Genomic DNA, 9,269 nt, shown 5'->3' on the forward strand with positions numbered 1-9,269 from the left:
CTGGTAGCATGGAATCATTTTTTTCTTTTAGTTAAGAGAGTTTTTATACTAACAAGCCTCTACCCAAAATTTCTTCATTGGGTTACTTTTCTCTAGCTTTAATGCAATCTTATCATATATTTTAATTTTAATCAACAATCTCCCTGATCAACCAACTTATATTTATATGAAATACAAATTTTTCCTCAAGTCTACAAATTCAAATAGGACTTATATGCACCTGTTGTATGTGGAATACGCTTTCACATTTCTTCATTTAGCATTATAACTCTATGTTCGTAGAAGTGCCAGCTAACATGTGATTTTTGTCGGCCCACAGGCACTCTTTTATGTAGCTCAACAAACTAATTAGTTTAAGGTTACATGGGCCTATTATGTAACCTTTTTCATTTGATTCCGCAAAGGCACACCTTTACCTACTTTTTGCAATGGGCCAATCTATGAAATCACTTGATTAGTTGATAATAAAGGCTCATAGCAAGGAATCATTTTTTTTCTTTTAGTTAAGAGAGTTTTTATACTAACAAGACTCTGCCCAAAATTTCTTCATTGGGTTTCTTTTCCTAGCTTTAATTCAATCTTATCATATATTTTAATTTTAATCAACAATCTCCATGATCAACCAACTTACATTTATATGAAATAAAAAGTTTTCCTCAAGTCTACAAATTCACATAGGACTTATATGCACCTGATGTATGTGGAATACACTTGCACATTTCTCCATTCACCATTATAACTCTATGTTAGTAGAAGAGCCAGCTAACATGTGATTTTTGTTAGCCCACGGGCACTCTTTTCTACAACTCAACAAACCAATTAACTGCAGGTTACATGGGCCTATTGTGTAACCTTTTGCATTTTATTCCTCAAAGGCACACCTTTAAATGATGTTTGCAATGGGTTAATCTATGAAATCACTTGATTAGTTGATAATAAAGGCCAGTAGGATAGAATCATTTTTTTTTTTTGTTGAGAGTTTTTATACTAACAAGCCTCTGCCCAAAATTTCTTCATTGGGTTACGTTTCTCTAGCTTTAATGCAATCTTATCATATACTTTAATTTTAATCAACAATCTCCCTCATCAACCAACTTATATTTATATGAAATAAAAAGCTTTCCTCAAGTATACAAATTCACATAGGACTTATATGCACCTGCTGTATCTGGAATACACTTGCACATTTCTCCATTCAGCATTATAACTCTATGTTTGTAGAAGAGCCAGCTAACATGTGATTTTTGTTGGCCGATAGGCACTCTTTTCTACAACTCAACAAACTAATTGGTTGTAGGTTACATGGGCCTATTGTGTAACCTTTTGCATTCTATTCCTCAAAGGCACACCTTTACCTGCTTTTTGCAATGGGCCAACCTTACCTGCATGGGAAGGTGTTTGGCCCATCCATGGAAGAAATCAACTCAGGGAGATGTGTGTGGCATGTGGGAAAGAGAAGACACCCAACAACATAAAAAATTAGCACTGCGATGGTGTTTGAGTTGTCAAATTTTTCATTAGACATATTTTTCTGTCTTTAATTGTTGTGTGCTCAACATGTGTGTTGTTCAATTCAAATATCACGTTTCATTGAGAGACACAACATTCTTGTAAGCTAATGACTTTTACTTGAAACATGACATATAAAGCTTACAAATAAGAGAAATTAGTGAGTTTCTTGCTATAAGTAGTGGACATAATTCTATTCTTTTGGTTGATAAATTATAACATTAAAATGCAAGAAACTAATCCTAAATTAAACTGATTGTCTCAGGAATTCATGATCTGGATTATGGGTGAATATGCAAAAAGGATTGACACTGCTAATGAATTGTTTGAAAGCTTTGTGGAGACTTTTCCTAAAGATCCAGCTCAACTACAAGTGTAGTTTCTCGCTTCCACTGTTAAATTATTCCTTAACAAGCCTACTAAAGGGCCTCAGCAAATGATTCAGGTCTTTTGCATTCATCCTCACTACCTTCTCTTAGAGACCCATGCCTCCTTTCATATTTGCATGGATATTTGATCTCCTATTTATTTATTATTGTACTTAATATCTGCATAATTCATTTTTAAATGTATATTTAAAACTAATACCATTTATGAGTTTTAGTAAGGCCCTCTTTTACACTCATGGTTATAAGGCACATGCTTCTTTTTCTTTTATGAATCCATTATTTCAATAGGATTCAAAAGGACAAGTGGAGCATCCCAACTAATGTAGACTTTTTTTTGGAGTCTCATATATACTAATTATTAAAAGCGATGGTCCTTTTTCATTTCAATACAACCTTGTTTTTCCTTATATGCCTCCTCTTTGTTTGAATTTCAAGCAAAATTACTACTTTATGTCTTGCTTGTTACATTTTCAAGTACAACAGTTGCTCCTATTCTATAGTTCTAATCTTCATGGCCTGGCTACCTTTTTTTTTGTTGTCTTATCTCTTTCCTATTATTTTTTCTCTAATTTTCTTTTACCTCTATTAAAGAAAGCTTTTCCTCAATATGTTTGTCATCAGTGTCATGATTATCCTCTTCCACATGAGGTGAAATCATGGTTTCTAGAGGTTGTAGTGGAATATTATGTACTGTGAATTATTATTATGTTGTTTCATATTAATTGTCTAGTAGTTAATAGATAATATATTATTTCATACTTGATCATCCCCATTTTGGATCCAGCTTGCCTATAAAGGGAAGTATATTATATGTTGTATGGTTGCTTTTTTGACATTTTCTTAATACAAACGTTATTTATTTGAGAAATATCCCATTAAGGGTGGCACCCAACAATCTGGTAGGCTCCATCTCCATGATAATGGGTTCCCACCTATCATTTTCCTTCTTTCATGTTGGAGGCTTCTTTGTCTTAAAGATTACTAATGCCAGCCAATGGTATATGTCATTCTATTGGAGTAGTCGGGGTGTAGTTATGGTGCCGTTATTTTTGTTCTCTCACTTCCTTATTGACGTAATAGAAAGGATTTTCCTAAGAGTATTGTGACTGTTAGTAGTAGGACGAGGGAGTCAAGAGGTTAGTAAGAGGCTCCCTACGCATAGTGTAGGCTCCCTCCCTAGAACCTACAGCCATCAATGTGCCCTATCCAAATCTCTCCCAGTGGTGTAAAATTTGTAATATGTATGTGTGTTTCCTATAGCGATATGCTTATCCAAATGTGAATATATAGTATATACATGTTAATTGTCTCAATGTGGAAGTCATTGCTTTGACAGTGAAAAGTACTTGCATATTGCTTGCACATATGTAAATATATTGCATGAGGGAAAGAGGTTTGTTCACAGAATGTTGTGTATGCACAATGATAGGTACAGAGTGCTGCTATTGATGTTGGCATATCAAAATTGGGTGAAAAAAATTGTAAGGATAGAATTGGACTTCAATCCTATGCTGGACTGTGATCTTGGCACCATAATCAAACAACTCCAGCAATCATATATTGAACCAAATCTAAACAGAGGACAAGAACCGTGATCTCAGCTTGTTCATGAATTGTGGAGACATTACAATTTAGTTCCACATTCCAGATCCATGTTGGCCAGACGGATGGGCCATAGACATACCATTTACCATTCACTAATAAATTAGAATACAAAATTTTTGTATGTGGCTAGGGGGTGCCAAAGTTCCTGTGACACTATATTACTTGTTGCAATGTCATGTACTTTCCTTAGTTAAGTGGCATGTTCAATTAATATTTTTATCAGAGAAGTTGATGCCTGAGGTGGCTTGTTGAGCTGCCTCTCTCTTCATTGGCTTGTAATTCTACTCCCAACCCTTGAGAAACCCCCTGTAAAATGGGGATCTCCTTTTGCAGATTTTCTAAGTGCCAAGATCTGATTGCAGCCTCTTCATTGAGGGATGCTTTTTCTAATTACAAAACAGACATATCCATTGCTTCTACTATCATCGTTGGATTCAATTATGGATTCCTAGTAAGCTTCCACAATGCTTTTGTCCCTTAATGGTTATTTTAGGTTTTTTTAATCACGGAATGGGTAACTAGTTAGAGTAATCTTGGTATGGAATGGGTAACTAGTTAGAGTAATCCGGGCTTGGCTGAGAATCAAATCTAATAACTGCAGCTATAACACCAAAAATATATACAACAAACTATAACAGAAGAGTATAGATAACAAACCCTAATCCATATATACCAAAATTTATAACTTAATATGAACCAGACTCTACCAGTGTGAGGAAGCCTACTGCTTGAGCCAACTATTATTTTAATTCCTTTTAATGGTAAGCGATGGATGGTAGGTTTAAAGGAATGGGTCATTACAGAGGCAAGTAATGGAAACTTTGCATGCCCCAATGAAAGGATTTCATATATAATATTGTTGATCTAGTTGTGACTGTATTTTGACATGGCAGCTAGGGATGGCAAGCACCTTGGCAACCCTGTGCGGCCAAGCTTATGGTGCTAAGAAATACCACATGCTGGGAGAATATATGCAACGCTCTTGGATTGTGCTCTTTGTTTTTGCAGTCCTCCTCCTACCAATTTATATTTTTTCTACCCCCATTTTGAAGTTGTTAGGACAAGCAGATGATATTGCTGAATTATCTAGATCAGTTTCCATCTTGTTAATTCCTTAGCATTTCACTTATGTTTTCATGTTTCCAACTGAGAGATTCTTTCAGAATCAGTTGAAAAACATGGTCAATGCATGGATCACTGGAGCTATATTGGTGCTTGATATTTTTCTAAGTTGACTCGTTATCATTAAAGTGCATATGGGACTTATTGGGGTAGCTATCACATTGAAAATAGAAACGTGGTTACCTCCTATTTGCCAATTTTTTTATATTATCTGTGGAGGTTTTCCCCAAACATCGATTGGACTAACCAGATAAGCATTCTAGGATCTGTGGTGTTACATTAAATTATCTTCCGCATTTGGTGTGATGCTATGGTTAGTTGCACACATCTCGATCTTCAAACTATTCTTAGTCAATGTAATTTTTAGTCTTATATAGTTTAGTTCATAACAAGGAGCTGACGTTCGTTTTCCTATCAAACAGTTTAGAAAATTGGTATTACAGAGTATTGATCATCTTGACAGGGCATCTAACAGATGCAGAAGTTGCATTCGATTCCCTTTCAATCTGGTAAAACATGTTTTCAGTTGTTTTATATTGTAAAACTTATATATTTTAAGATATTTGAGTTTTCATGTCATTTCTTACAGCATGAATGTCAACAATTGGGAGATGATGATACCAATTGGATTTTTAGCAGCAACAAGGTATGTTGATGTTCACCATGCTAGTATTCCGAATTTTCAAGGATTGTGTTATGCCTCGATTAATTTTCAAAGTGTTGCATTATGCCCTAATAAATTTCTAGTTTGTTAATGCAACATAAGGGTTGCCAATGAGCTAGGGGCTGGAAATGGAAAAGTAGCTAACTTTGTAGTGATTTTTTTTGCAAGTACTTCAACTATGATAGGAATGTCTTTTAGGTTCTCATTGTTGTGTTGTGCAAGGATTTCACTCAGGTGTTTACAAGCAGTACAATCATCATAAACGCGGTTTCTAAATTGGCAATTTTGCTGGCATTTACTATCCTTCTTAACAGTGTTCAACCTGTACTCTCAGGTATGTGTTTGTTTTTTTAGCAGTGTGAGTGTTCCTATTATTCTTTTCTAGAAAATCCATATCTTGTATGTTTGGACTCTATTGCATGGTGCAATACATAGTTTGTATGGATAGAAAAAAAGGCATTCATCATTCATTTGGAACAATTTGTTGTCATTTTATAATTAAGGAATATTATGCTTCATTTAGGTTTTTTGTTGGGAGCATTAAAATGGCAGGTTCTCCCTTCTTATAAAAAAATATTGAAATGTGAAAGTTACAGATTCCCTATTTCAAAAATTAATATAGTTATAAAATTTAAACAGAGAACATGTCACTTTGTCTTTTTAACGTCCCATGATCTCAAGCCCGAAAAAACCAAAAAAAAAACAATTCATTGATCTCTTTAACTTAAATTTAGTATATAGGTTATTAATGACAATATATGATCCAGACATGGATCATTTAATTGCTATTATTATGAGCAGCCAAATTTCTCAATAATTAAATTTTTTTAGATAGACATTATATATATTTCAATGTAACATTTGATAAATATTTGTCTATGTAAAAATAATTAGTGTATGTTTTCCAGCTTACATGAGATGTTGTATTTAAGATTTTACTATTTGTAATCAAGATTGTGTGAGGTTTGAGCCTGGATATGTCTAGCACAATATTTATCTTTTTAAGTCATTTTCATTCTCAATCTCTTCATGAAATTTGAAAGAGTGACTTAATGAATGTTTAAATCAATATAAATCCACTAATAATCACCACCGAGTCATTTTGATTCTCAATCTCTTCACGAAATTTGAATGAATAACTTAATGAATATTTAAATCCACATAAATCCACTAATAATCACCACATATTAGTTAATGATCCATTAACCCACCACGTTATGGTTAATGGTCCTTCAATGTCATCAAACTTTTCTTAGGGTTATCTTCGTCTTTAATTTTATAGCTAAAAGTGCATTTATTGTTTGATGGATTATGATGGCAAGGTTATGTTGCTTGGATCAACATTGGTTGTTACTACGTCATTGGAATACCATTAGGTGTGCTGCTTGGCTGGGTATTCAATTTAAGTGTTTTGGTGAGGAAACTTTCTTTTCATTTGTGTCCCAACTTTGGAGGAAATGTTCAACATAGTGAAGACTTACTGAATTAATACAATATTGCAATTTAAGTGTTTTGGTGAGGACACTTTCTTTTCATTTGTGTCTCAACTTTGGAGGAAATGTTCAACATAGTGAAGACTTACATTAATACAATATTGCCAATAACAAATGGAATTTACACTGCAGGGAATATGGTTAGGAATGATATGCTAAAGACTATCATACTTTCTTATATTATATATCGTTGTGACTGGGAATGAGAGGTGAAAAATAGAAAAAAACGGAACACTAAGATGAAATCAATAGTTGGTTACTGTTAATAGTTAGTTACTGATAGTGGTTATGTATGTACTGATAAATTTGTAGGCAAGTAAAGCTATTGATCGTGTTAATACATGGTCTTCCAATGGTTTTGCAAAACAGACATCTCCATTGCTTCACTTTTCCATATATTTCACTCTCGGTGCAATTGCTAGTTTTAAAATCAATGCCTATATATGAAATTTCAAGGACTAGCATAACTCTCACATAATTCTTTAAAGGATGCTAGCTCAATGGAAGAGCGTCACAGGAGGTTGGTGGATCAATTCCACTGTGTCCTAATATGAATTAATCAATGATATTAGTTTATTTTTAATTAAATACCTTTAGTGTTGGTTTATTTAAATGGTGAGATATTTTCTAAATTCATTATTTTATATTGTCTCGAATGAGACAAAAGTGATGTTGTATTATCTTTGAATGTAATTCTTTATTGTCTCTAGAGAGACAATAGTTAGGATCAAAGATATTGTCTCTTTAAAGACAATATGTCTTTAATCCCAACTATTGTCTCTAGAGAGACAAAAATGAAATTGTCTGAAGAGAGACAAAAATGCTTGTGTTATATATTGCTTTTATAAAGACAATATTATAAGAAAAAATAATTTTAACACAATTTAACACCCACTTAAAGACAATATTTAAGACAATACACAAGTTTTCCTTTGTCTCTAGTTAAGAGAATTTACTAAGAAATTGTCTTAAACATTGTCTTAAAACCTCCCTTTGTGTGTAGTGAAAAAATTATTTAATTAAATTTAAATTAAAGTAAGAGAGAGAAATATGTGAGGCAATTTAAATAAATGAAAGTAATATGAAATCTCTGAAAATAAGAAACACAAAATTCGAATTCCTTATTGTGAGAGGAAAACAAACAGTGAATTCTAGAAATTTTAATTTTATTAATAATTAAATGAACTATTAATTTCTGGGGAAGGAGAAGAAAGAAATTACACTATAAAAACATTAAGAGAAATTTTTTCTAAAAACTTTTTAAAACAAAAACATTTTTTAACTAAATTAAATAAAATTTTAAACCCATTTTCACTACGTACAGAATAAAATAAGATAGCCCTAAAACCTTCCAAAATTTGAAAATATGCTCGTTGTAAACCCTTCCAAAAATTCAAAACCCTACCACATGAATGACAACTTATTTGCTAAGTCACAGGACACGTCCTCCAAGGTCTCGTGTCCCGTATTTAACATGTCAAACACGAAAACAGCCCTAAAATGCGTCGAAAACGTTTTTCATCGTGTCTTGTAAAACATAAAACGTATTCTGGCGTTTTCGTCGTGTCCTTCATCTGGAAAACGAGTATTCGGTTGATCGAAAACGTTGCCCTAACGTTTTTCCTCCGGTTGAATACGTACCCCACGAAATGTGTAGTTTAAAGCCCATCTGGAACAACTTCCTCGAGTATAAGCCCAACATCATCTGGAACAACTTCCTCGAGTATAAGCCCAACATCTGAATTAGCTGCTACACCTTCAGTTTCTGTTCAATTACCAGCTGCAACATCTTCAATTTCTGTTCAACCACAGGCTGAAACGCCTTTAGTCTCTGTTCAACAAATGCCTGCAATATCTGAATCAACAACTACACAATCAGTTTCTGTTCAACAACCGGCACCAATGCAATCAGTTTCTGTCCGCAATCAATTTCTGTCCAATCACTGGATGCAACGCATTCAGTTTCTGTCCACCCACCTGCTGCAAATGTGATACCCTCCTCGGACCAAACAGGTAGACATTTCTCTTTTATTTATTATACAGGTAGAAGGTTAATAATTGATAAGCATAATATAGTCGACAGTGAATTTCATCCATATCGTGATATACTTGTGTGAATACCATAGTTTATTTGAATTTGGTAGCCTCTAGGGCTATATTCTAGAAATTGAGCGTGGAGAGAGGATCATAGTTTGCATATGGCATAGAATGATCCATGAAAGTCAAGAAAAAGTTTTGATATATAGCTAGGTCAATCACTATTATATTTATAAACAAGTGCATGGAGCCATTAATATGACTATTGATCTTTAATTCTTTCTTATATTTGTGATTTATTTTAATTTTACATTTGGCATAGGTATTTCTATAACCAACCAACTAGTATTTATGTGAATGCACGTGATCATATTTCTTACTCTCTCAAACTATTGTTCTCATCACTAATCAGACACTACATTTAATTTGCCACATCACTCTTGCATTTCT

Source organism: Pinus tabuliformis, chromosome 9 (assembly GCF_031772625.1).
Source record: "Pinus tabuliformis cultivar Carrire ecotype Pingquan chromosome 9, CPIR1, whole genome shotgun sequence".
In the NCBI taxonomy this organism is placed as follows: domain Eukaryota; kingdom Viridiplantae; phylum Streptophyta; class Pinopsida; order Pinales; family Pinaceae; genus Pinus; species Pinus tabuliformis.